Genomic DNA, 11,261 nt, shown 5'->3' on the forward strand with positions numbered 1-11,261 from the left:
CCAGATTTTAAGCTGTGGAGACCAGCGAGGGTAGGCCTCCAGGTTCTTGAGACCACCAAGAAGGGGACCAAAAAGAAGGATTATAGCCCAGCAGGAGCCCCTCAATTTTTCCGGAGTTTAATTTTAAGCAATTGTTCATCCAGCTGCTAATTTCCTGCATGCAGCTGTAAGGGCTGTTTCACCACCTGTTCAAAACTTTCTATTTTATACTGAGCTCTCACAGAACCTTTACACTTCTGAAGGTGAGCCTAAGCTACACCACATGCCGTGCTACACTGAGTGGCTCACCCCTGGGGCTCTGCCCCTTATTCCTGCACTGAAAGGCTCGCTCACTCGTGCTCCTTTGCTCCTCACCCTGCAGTTAAAGCTCACTTGTGGTTCTTTGGCTCTTACCCTGCACTGAATGTCTTACAGGTGGTTCTTTGGGTCTTACTCAGCACTTAAAGGTGTACCCGTGGTCCCACGCCCCATATCCTGCACTTAAAGGATCACAAACGGTTCTTTGGGTCTTTTCCTGCACTGACTGACTCACCCCTGGTTCTTTGCCACTTCTCCTTCACCAAAAGGCTCATTAGTGGTTCTTTGGGTCTTATCCTGTGTATATCTTTTCTTGCCTCCTAGTGTACCATGAACAAGTCACCCCTGGATCTCTCCCTCCAACCCATCTCTGCGGTATTCACCCTTCTCTGACGAGGTCAGCTGAATCTCCACGCCCCTCATCAGAGCACTTACCCGTTTCTTCTCTTGCAGTGCAAGCTTTGCCTGGGTGGCTTTGATGGCTTGGTAGGCCTTTCTCTTCTTCAGCAGGTTCTCTGGCACCAGTGGGATCTTCCTCTTGGGTCTGGAGAGAAATTAAGCCAGGATAAGTGTCATGTTATACCAGGTCCAGATATCCCCATTTAGCGACGTTTAGACAGTGTCTAGGAGGCCAGGGCTCTCTAGAGCCAAGACTTATCCAGGAGACATACAAAGTTTATGCAATACCACTGTGGTCACAAAGCACTTACACACATGAAAGAACCACACAGTGTTACAAAAATAAAAAGGTACTTTATTATAGTAACACAAATACAAAAATAGTGTTTAGGCAATACTCCACTAGGAGATGAGTATACGCACTATTATGTACACATCAGAAGTCAGTGATTAGCAAAGAAAGCAATAGCAAATAGTAAAAACGATAGCAGGCAGTGAAGGCCTTATGAGGAGACAAAACCATATACTAAGTGGAATGTGAAAGTCAGTTCCCCACTTAAGGAAGTGGAATCAGTAGAGGGGAGCTGGAGGAACTAGGAACCCCAAGAGGTAAATACCAGGGTGCCCCCCCAGCGACCAGGCGAGAAGACGACAAACCCACAGTAGAACTTTAGAAAAGGACTGGGCAAGACCCAGACAAGTCTGGAAGAAACCAAAAGTTGGATCTGACAGAAGAGGACCTGCAAAAGAAGGGAACAAGTCCAGTTTGAGTTTGAGTGTCCGGCTGCGGCAGGAGCCACAACCCACCCTTCTGTGGATGCAGGATCAGGTCGACGGGGAAGATGAAGACTAGCTATGCAGCACAGGAGCAGAAGAGGAGTTCCAGAATTGATGCAAGTTATGTCTCACGTCTGCGGTCGTGATGCAGTCAATGGTTCTGGAAATCCACCACCAAGCCATGGCAAAGATGAGGAAGGTTTTGCGAGGCTGAAGAGGACCAGCAAGGCCCAGGGGACTCGACCCAAGGAGGGGAATCCAGGGTGATCCTAAGCAGCTGGGAGAGTCACAAGAAGAGGAGACAGCCCCCACAGGCAGCAGGCACAGGAGTCGCAGCGAGGCCCACTCTGCACACCTGAAGAGGAGTCCCACATCGCTGGAACAGTAGGCATGAGACTGTGCTTCGCAGGGAAGAGTGCTGGAGGCAGGGGCTACACGGAGCCTGAAGTTCCCTTGGAGGAGGAACTAACAAGCCTTGCTTGCTGCAAGAGTCGCAGTGCACAGGTGTACTGTCTGGCGAGGAGAGACAAGGGCTTACCGTCTCCCAAGTTGGACAGCTGGTAGCGAGGACCAGGGTGCCTGCGGAAGCAGGGGAGTGACTCCTTCACACCAAGGGAGATTCCTTCCTGCTTCTTGTGCAGGCTGAAGACTTGTCGCCCTCAGAGGATGCACAGCCAGAGAAATGTTGCAGTTGCTGGAAGGAGCCGGAGAAACAATGTTACAGAGCACAGGTGTCTCTGAAGTTGCAGATTATCGGTTACTGAAGAGTCCAGTTACAGTTCTGGTGGCCAGAAGATGAAGTAAACGATTCAGAGGAGTCCTTCTGGAATCTTGCACATCGAATCTTACGACCCACCTGGGAGGGAGACCCTAACTAGCCCAGGAATGGGGAATTGATCACCTAGCAGGGTTACCACTTATCAGCAGACCTGACCTGGCCACTCAGATGCTCCCAGGGGCCTCTGCCTACCTTGGATTTAAGATGGCAGAATCAGGTGGGCTCCAACCCTGGGGTGGTTATGGACAAGGGAGTAGTCACTCCCCTTTCCATTGTCCAGTTTCAGGCCAGAGCAGGGACTAAGGGTCCCTGGACTGATACAAACCAGTTTATGCAAGGAGGGCACCAAATGTTCCCTTCAAAGCATACCGGTGGCTTGAGGAGGCTACCCCTCCCAAGACATGTAACACCTATTTCCAAAGGGAGAGGGTGTTGTCTTCCTCTCCCAAAGGAAATCCTTTGTTCTGCCTTCCTCTGTCTGAGGGATGGCAGCAGCACGGGCTGCCCGGAAAACCACAGAACACTGGTAGGAGCAATGCTGGGGGTCCTCTAGGGAGGCCCCAGAATGCATGGAATCATACAACCAATAATGGAAACAGTATTGGGGTATGATTGCAACATGTTTGATATCAAACACGTCTAGGTCGGAGTTACCATTTTGTAGCTGGACACAGGTAGTGTCCTGTGTCCAGTACACAGGTAAACTGGCTTTCCCTGCACTTACGAAGTCCAGTGAAATGGAGCTGGAGTTCAAGGGGGCACCTCTGCTCATGCATGGGGTGCCCTCATACACAGGTACCTACACCCTGCCCTCTGGGCTACGACGGGCCTACCATAGGGGTGAATTACAGTGACCTGGTGTAGTGACCAGCAGTGAAAGCACCTTTTCACGCAGGCTGCAATGGCAGGCCTGCATAAACATTTTACATGGGCTCCCATGGGTGGCACAATAAGTGCTGCATTTCATGGGGAACCCCTGGTGCCCCAATGCCCTGGGTACCATATACTGGAGACTTACATGGGGGCACAAGCATGCCAATTGTGGGGTGTGCTAAGTCCTAAGCAACCAAATTTACGGAGAGAGAGCACAGTCACAGGGGTCCTGGTTAGCAGAACACAGTCAAAATGCATGTAAAAAGTGAGGGTAACCATTCCAAAAAGAGGGTACCCCTCTCACAGAAGGCCTCAGCGAGAGCAAGGCCCCAGCGAGCGCACCTCCCACAGGTGGCCTCGCCGAGCGCCCCTCCCACAGGTGGCCTCGCCGAGCATCCATGCCTCAGTGAGCACCCCTATCGCAGAAGGATGTATCCAATCATTCCACCACAGTACATTGCAGAAACGTAATTTAAATGAAAAACAGTCAGAGAAATGTAGTTCATTGACACAGGAACACTTAGTTAACAGACTGACTTAGAAGGGGGCGAGGCTTGGGTTAGTCGGTGAGCGACAGGGTAAGGAGAAGCCCTAAAGCGAGGGGAATGATTCAGGTCAAGGGAAGGGCTGTTTGTGCCATAAAAGAGAACAAGGTACAAGGTTTGGACTAAATCATGGTGAGGGCTGGGACTCAGGTCAGAGTTAGCAGGGTATCTAAAAGAAAAATTCAAACACATACTGGCAAAAGAAATGGGTTTTGATAAAAGTATATTGTAGGAAGTTGGCTCTGTATGTGCTATTTCAAAGTAAGGAATAGCATGCACAGAGTCCAAGGGTTCCCCTTAGAGGTAAAATAGTGGTAAAAATAGATAATACTAATGCTCTATTTTGTGGTAGTGTGGTCGAGCAGTAGGCTTATCCAAGGAGTAGTGTTAAGCATTTGTTGTACATACACATAGACAATAAATGAGGTACACACACTCAGAGACAAATCCAGCCAATAGGTTTTGTTATAGAAAAATATATTTTCTTAGTTTATTTTAAGAACCACAGGTTCAAATTTAACATGAAATATCTTGTTTGAAAGGTATTGCAGGTAAGTACATTAGGAACTTTGAATCATTTCAATTGCATGTATACTTTTCAAGTTATTCACAAATAGCTGTTTCAAAAGTGGACACTTAGTGCAATTTTCCACAGTTCCTGGGGGAGGTAAGTTTTTGTTAGTTTTACCAGGTAAGTACGACACTTACAGGGTTCAGTTCTTGGTCCAAGGTAGCCCACCGTTGGGGGTTCAGAGCAACCCCAAAGTTACCACACCAGCAGCTCAGGGCCGGTCAGGTGCAGAGTTCAAAGTGGTGCCCAAAACGCATAGGCTTCAATGGAGAGAAGGGGGTGCCCCGGTTCCAGTCTGCCAGCAGGTAAGTACCCCGCGTCTTCGGAGGGCAGACCAGGGGGGTTTTGTAGGGCACCGGGGGGGGGACACAAGCCCACACAGAAATTTCACCCTCAGCGGCGCGGGGGCGGCCGGGTGCAGTGTTAGAACAAGCGTTGGGTTCGCAATGGAAGTCAATGAGAGATCAAGGGATCTCTTCAGCGCTGCAGGCAGGCAAGGGGGGGCTTCCTCGGGGAAACCTCCACTTGGGCAAGGGAGAGGGACTCCTGGGGGTCACTTCTGCAGTGAAAGTCCGGTCCTTCAGGTCCTGGGGGCTGCGGGTGCAGGGTCTTTTCCAGGCGTCGGGACTTAGGTTTCAGAGAGTCGCGGTCAGGGGAAGCCTCGGGATTCCCTCTGCAGGCGGCGCTGTGGGGGCTCAGGGGGGACAGGTTTTGGTACTCACAGTCGTAGAGTAGTCCGGGGGTCCTCCCTGAGGTGTTGGTTCTCCACCAGCCGAGTCGGGGTCGCCGGGTGCAGTGTTGCAAGTCTCACGCTTCTTGCGGGGAGATTGCAGGGTTCTTTAAAGCTGCTCCTTTGGATAAAGTTGCAGTCTTTTTGGAGCAGGTCCGCTGTCCTCGGGAGATTCTTGTCGTCGTCGAAGCAGGGCAGTCCTCAGAGGATGCAGAGGTCGCTGGTCCCTTTGGAAGGCGTCGCTGGAGCAGAGTTCTTTGGAAGGCAGGAGACAGGCCGGTGAGTTTCTGGAGCCAAGGCAGTTGTTGTCTTCTGGTCTTCCTCTGCAGGGGTTTTCAGCTAGGCAGTCCTTCTTCTTGTTGTTGCAGGAATCTAATTTTCTAGGGTTCAGGGTAGCCCTTAAATACTAAATTTAAGGGCGTGTTTAGGTCTGGGGGGTTAGTAGCCAATGGCTACTAGCCCTGAGGGTGAGTACACCCTCTTTGTGCCTCCTCCCAAGGGGAGGGGGTCACATCCCTAATCCTATTGGGGGAATCCTCCATCTGCAAGATGGAGGATTTCTAAAAGTTAGAGTCACCTCAGCTCAGGACACCTTAGGGGCTGTCCTGACTGGCCAGTGACTCCTCCTTGTTATTTTCTTTGTTCCCTCCAGCCTTGCCGCCAAAAGTGGGGGCTGTGGCCGGAGGGGGCGGGCAACTCCACTAAGCTGGAGTGCCCTGCTGGGCTGTGACAAAGGGGTGAGCCTTTGAGGCTCACTGCCAGGTGTTACAGTTCCTGCCTGGGGGAGGTGTTAGCATCTCCACCCAGTGCAGGCTTTGTTACTGGCCTCAGAGTGACAAAGGCACTCTCCCCATGGGGCCAGCAACATGTCTCTAGTGTGGCAGGCTGCTGGAACCAGTCAGCCTACACAGATAGTCGGTTAAGTTTCAGGGGGCACCTCTAAGGTGCCCTCTGGGGTGTATTTTGCAATAAAATGTACACTGGCATCAGTGTGCATTTATTGTGCTGAGAAGTTTGATACCAAACTTCTCAGTTTTCAGTGTAGCCATTATGGTGCTGTGGAGTTCGTGTAAAACAGACCCCCAGACCATATACTCTTACGGCTACCCTGCACTTACAATGTCTAAGGTTTTGCTTAGACACTGTAGGGGCACAGTGCTCATGCACTGGTACCCTCACCTATGGTATAGTGCACCCTGCCTTAGGGCTGTAAGGCCTGCTAGAGGGGTGTCTTACCTATACTGCATAGGCAGTGAGAGGCTGGCATGGCACCCTGAGGGGAGTGCCATGTCGACTTACTCATTTTGTTCTCACTAGCACACACAAGCTGGTAAGCAGTGGGTCTGTGCTGAGTGAGGGGTCTCTAGGGTGGCATAATACATGCTGCAGCCCTTAGAGACCTTCCCTGGCATCAGGGCCCTTGGTACCAGAGGTACCAGTTACAAGGGACTTATCTGGATGCCAGGGTGTGCCAATTGTGGGATCAATGGTACATTTTAGGTGAAAGAACACTGGTGCTGGGGCCTGGTTAGCAGGGTCCCAGCACTCTTCTCAGTCAAGTCAGCATCAGTATCAGGCAAAAAGTGGGGGGAACTGCAACAGGGAGCCATTTCTTTACATATATACTATAATGGAACTATTTTCAATCACAGTTGATACTGAAACGATCACCTCAACACCAGGTGCAGTAAAACGTGATTTTCATTGAGATGACGCACACAAAAAAAGTATATAAAAAAAATACTATGAAAACTTTTTTTCCCATCTGAAATGGGATAAGAGATCCATACAGGACATAACGCTGACTACAGACTGAAACTTCTCAACCCCCACCGGCCTCCTTGCTCCATCACAAGCAGACAGGAAATCCTCATAGGAGACCCTGTCACAGCACAGGGAGGAGCAACTGCAACTCATGGGGATCCTGTCACAGCACAGGAAGGAGCAAATGCAACTCATGGGAGATCCTGTCACAGCACAGAGAGCAGCACCCTCACCCCACGGGAGATCCTGTCACAGCAGAGAGCAGCACCCTCACCCCAAGGGAGATCCTGTCACAGCACAGGGAGGAGCAACTGCAACTCATGGGAGATCCTGTCACAGCACAGAGAGCAGCACCCTCACCCCACGGGAGATCCTGTCACAGCACAGGGAGGAGCAACTGCAACTCATGGGAGATCCTGTCACAGCACAGAGCAGCACCCTCACCCCGCGGGAGATCCTGTCACAGCACAGGAAGGAGCAACTGCAACTCATGGGAGATCCTGTCACAGCAGAGAGCAGCACCCTCACCCCACGGGAGATCCTGTCACAGCACAGGGAGGAGCAACTGCAACTCATGGGAGATCCTGTCACAGCACAGAGAGCAGCACCCTCACCCCACGGGAGATCCTGTCACAGCACAGGGAGGAGCAACTGCAACTCATGGGAGATCCTGTCACAGCACAGAGAGCAGCACCCTCACCCCACGGGAGATCCTGTCACAGCACAGGAAGGAGCAACTGCAACTCAGGGGAGATCCTGTCACAGCAGAGAGCAGCACCCTCGCCCCACGGGAGATCCCGTCACAGCACAGGGAGGAGCAACTGCAACTCATGGGAGATCCTGTCACAGCACAGGGAGGAGCAACTGCAACTCATGGGAGATCCTGTCACAGCAGAGAGCAGCACTCTCACCCCACGGGATATCCTGTCACAGCACAGGAAGGAACAACTGCAACTCATGGGAGATCCTGTCACAGCACAGGGAGGAGCACCCTCACCCCACGGGAGATCCTGTCACAGCAGAGAGCAGCACCCTCACCCCACGGGAGATCCTGTCACAGCACAGGAAGGAACAACTGCAACTCATGGGAGATCCTGTCACAGCGGAGAGTAGCACCCTCACCCCACGGGAGATCCTGTCACAGCAGAGAGCAGCACCCTCACCCCACGGGAGATGCTGTCACAGCAGAGAGCAGCACCCTCACCCCACGGGAGATCCTGTCACAGCACAGGAAGGAGCAACTGCAACTCATGGGAGATCCTGTCACAGCAGAGAGTAGCACCCTCACCCCACAGGAGACCCTGTCACAGCAGAGAGCAGCACCCTCACCCCACGGGAGATCCTGTCACAGCAGAGAGCAGCACCCTCACCCCACAGGAGATCCTGTCACAGCACAGGAAGGAGCAACTCATGGGAGATCCTGTCACAGCACAGGGAGGAGCAACTGCAACTCATGGGAGATCCTGTCACAGCAGAGAGCAGCAACCTCACCCCACGGGAGATCCTGTCACAGCACAGGGAGGAGCAACTGCAACTCATGGGGATCCTGTCACAGCACAGGGAGGAGCAACTGCAACTCATGGGAGATCCTGTCACAGCACAGGGAGGAGCACTCTAACCCCAGAGGAGATCCTGTCACAGCACAGGAAGCAGCACCATAACCCCAGAGAAAATCCACAGCACAAGGAGCAACACCCGCACCCCACAAGGCTTCCTGACGCCATTCCTGAGGTTCCCTCCTAATGCTCGATGTAGACTGAACCCCCCTTGGCCTCGGGCCCCTTCTTCTCCTGGTACTGCCCCCGTTGGCCTCAGGCCCCCTGCTGCTCTCAGTGCTGCCCCCAGCTGGCCTCAGCCCCCCCTCCTGCTCTCAGTGCTGCCCCCAGCTGGCCTCAGCCCCCCCTCCTGCTCTCAGTGCTGCCCCCAGCTGGCCTCAGCCCCCCTCCTGCTCTCAGTACAGCCCCCAGCTGGCCTCAGCCCCCCTCCTGCTCTCAGTGCTGCCCCCAGCTGGCCTCAGCCCCCCTCCTGCTCTCAGTGCTGCCCCCAGCTGGCCTCAGCCCCCCTCCTGCTCTCAGTGCTGCCCCCAGCTGGCCTCAGCCCCCCCTCCTGCTCTCAGTGCTGCCCCCAGCTGGCCTCAGCCCCCCTCCTGCTCTCAGTGCTGCCCCCAGCTGGCCTCAGCCCCCCTCCTGCTCTCAGTACTGCCCCCAGCTGGCCTCAGCCCCCCCTCCTGCTCTCAGTACTGCCCCCAGCTGGCCTCAGCCCCCCCTCCTGCTCTCAGTGCTGCCCCCAGCTGGCCTCAGCCCCCCTCCTGCTCTCAGTGCTGCCCCCAGCTGGCCTCAGCCCCCCTCCTGCTCTCAGTACTGCCCCCAGCTGGCCTCAGCCCCCCTCCTGCTCTCAGTACAGCCCCCAGCTGGCCTCAGCCCCCCCTCCTGCTCCCAGTACTGCCCCCAGCTGGCCTCAGCCCTCCTCCTGCTCCCAGTACTGCCCCCAGCCCCCCTCCTGCTCCAAGTACTGGCCTCAGCCCCCCTCCTGCTCTCAGTGCTGCCCCCAGCCCCCCTCCTGCTCCCAGTACTGGCCTCAGCCCCCCCCCCGGCACTGCCCCCAGATTGCAGCTGCTCTGACCTGCCCCGGGGGTGGCCGCTGCCTCTCCCCCCTCACCCAGAGTTGCCGCAGGACTGCTTCGAATCCTCCTTCTCCACCCTGTGGGGAGCCGGGCCCTCCGACCCCCCCGGTCCCCCGGATGCCCCCGGATCCTCCCAGCCCCCGCCGCACTCACTCTCCGGCCTCCATCTTGCATCCGTGTTCGGTCCAAGGGCCGCGCATGCGCAGACGCTGCCCGGGGGGCGGGGCCAGCGGCGCTCGGAGCAGTACACATGGAAAACGGACAAACTGAAAACACAAACGACGGACTACCAACCAAATCAGCGCGGACAACCGCTACCACTGCGACCAGGAAGCGCCCCGCCCCTGTGCATGTCCATTGAGAACGTGATGACGTGGCAGATTGATTGACAGCAACGTCCCTGCACGTGGCCTCGTGCGAGGGGCTCAGGAGCGCTGTCCTCGACGCTCCGGAGCTCAGTGTGAGCCGTGATTTATAGCGCCTGGGGTGGGTGAGGTGTGCCTCAGAGGGGCGCACTGAGCTCTCTGCCTGAGCATGTGCGTGTGTAGGAAAGTACCATCTTGCCTGGCATCTTACCCCCAGTTTTCACTGTATATATGTTGTTTTAGTTGTATGTGTCACTGGGACCCTGGTAACCCAGGGCCCCAGTGCTCATAAGTGTGCCTGGATGTGTTACCTGTGTAGTGACTAACTGTCTCACTGAGGCTCTGCTAATCAGAACCTCAGTGGTTATGCTCTCTCATTTCTTTCCAAATTGTCACTAACAGGCTAGTGACCAATTTTACCAATTTACATTGGCTTACTGGAACACCCTTATAATTCCCTAGTATATTGTACTGAGGTACCCAGGGTATTGGGGTTCCAGGAGATCCCTATGGGCTGCAGCATTTCTTTTGCCACCCATAGGGAACTCTGACAATTCTTACACAGGCCTGCCACTGCAGCCTGAGTGAAATAACGTCCACGTTATTTCACAGCCATTTTACACTGCACTTAAGTAACTTATAAGTCACCTATATGTCTAACCTTTACCTGGTAAAGGTTGGGTGCTAAGTTACTTAGTGTGTGGGCACCCTGGCACTAGCCAAGGTGCCCCCACATTGTTCAGGGCTAATTCCCCGGACTTTGTGAGTGCGGGGACACCATTACACGCGTGCACTACATATAGGTCACTACCTATATGTAGCTTCACAATGGTAACTCCGAATATGGCCATGTAACATGTCTATGATCATGGAATTGCCCCCTCTATGCCATCCTGGCATAGTTGGCACAATCCCATGATCCCAGTGGTCTGTAGCACAGACCCTGGTACTGCCAAACTGCTTTTCCCGGGGTTTCACTGCAGCTGCTGCTGCTGCCAACCCCTCAGACAGGCATCTGCCCTCCTGGGGTCCAGCCAGGCCTGGCCCAGGATGGCAGAACAAAGGACTTCCTCTGAGAGAGGGTGTGACACCCTCTCCCTTTGGAAAATGGTGTGAAGGCAGGGGAGGAGTAGCCTCCCCCAGCCTCTGGAAATGCTTTGTTGGGCACAGATGTGCCCATTTCTGCATAAGCCAGTCTACACCTGTTCAGGGACCCCTTAGCCCTGCTCTGGCGCGAAACTGGACAAAGGAAAGGGGAGTGACCACTCCCCTGACCTGCACCTCCCCTGGGAGGTGTCCAGAGCTCCTCCAGTGTGCTCCAGACCTCTGCCATCTTGGAAACAGAGGTGCTGCTGGCACACTGGACTGCTCTGAGTGGCCAGTCCCACCAGGTGACGTCAGAGACTCCTCCTGATAGGCTCCTTCAGGTGTTGCTAGCCTATCCTCTCTCCTAGGTAGCCAAACCCTCTTTTCTGGCTATTTAGGGTCTCTGTCTCTTGGGATTCCTTAGATAACGAATGCAAGAGCTCATCCGAGTTC

General features: G+C 54.1%; 1 long non-coding RNA gene across 1 annotated transcript; it reads right to left on the bottom strand.

Moving 5' to 3' along the window:
• Positions 1–730: 730 nt before the first annotated feature.
• LOC138297452 (uncharacterized) lies at positions 731–9,679 on the bottom strand. Its single transcript, XR_011204113.1, has 2 exons — positions 9,511–9,679; positions 731–841 (listed from the first exon to the last, which is right to left on the bottom strand). It is a non-coding gene; the product is annotated as an uncharacterized lncRNA (long non-coding RNA).
• Positions 9,680–11,261: the final 1,582 nt, after the last annotated feature.

This window comes from Pleurodeles waltl, chromosome 5, assembly GCF_031143425.1.
Source record: "Pleurodeles waltl isolate 20211129_DDA chromosome 5, aPleWal1.hap1.20221129, whole genome shotgun sequence".
NCBI classification, from domain to species: domain Eukaryota; kingdom Metazoa; phylum Chordata; class Amphibia; order Caudata; family Salamandridae; genus Pleurodeles; species Pleurodeles waltl.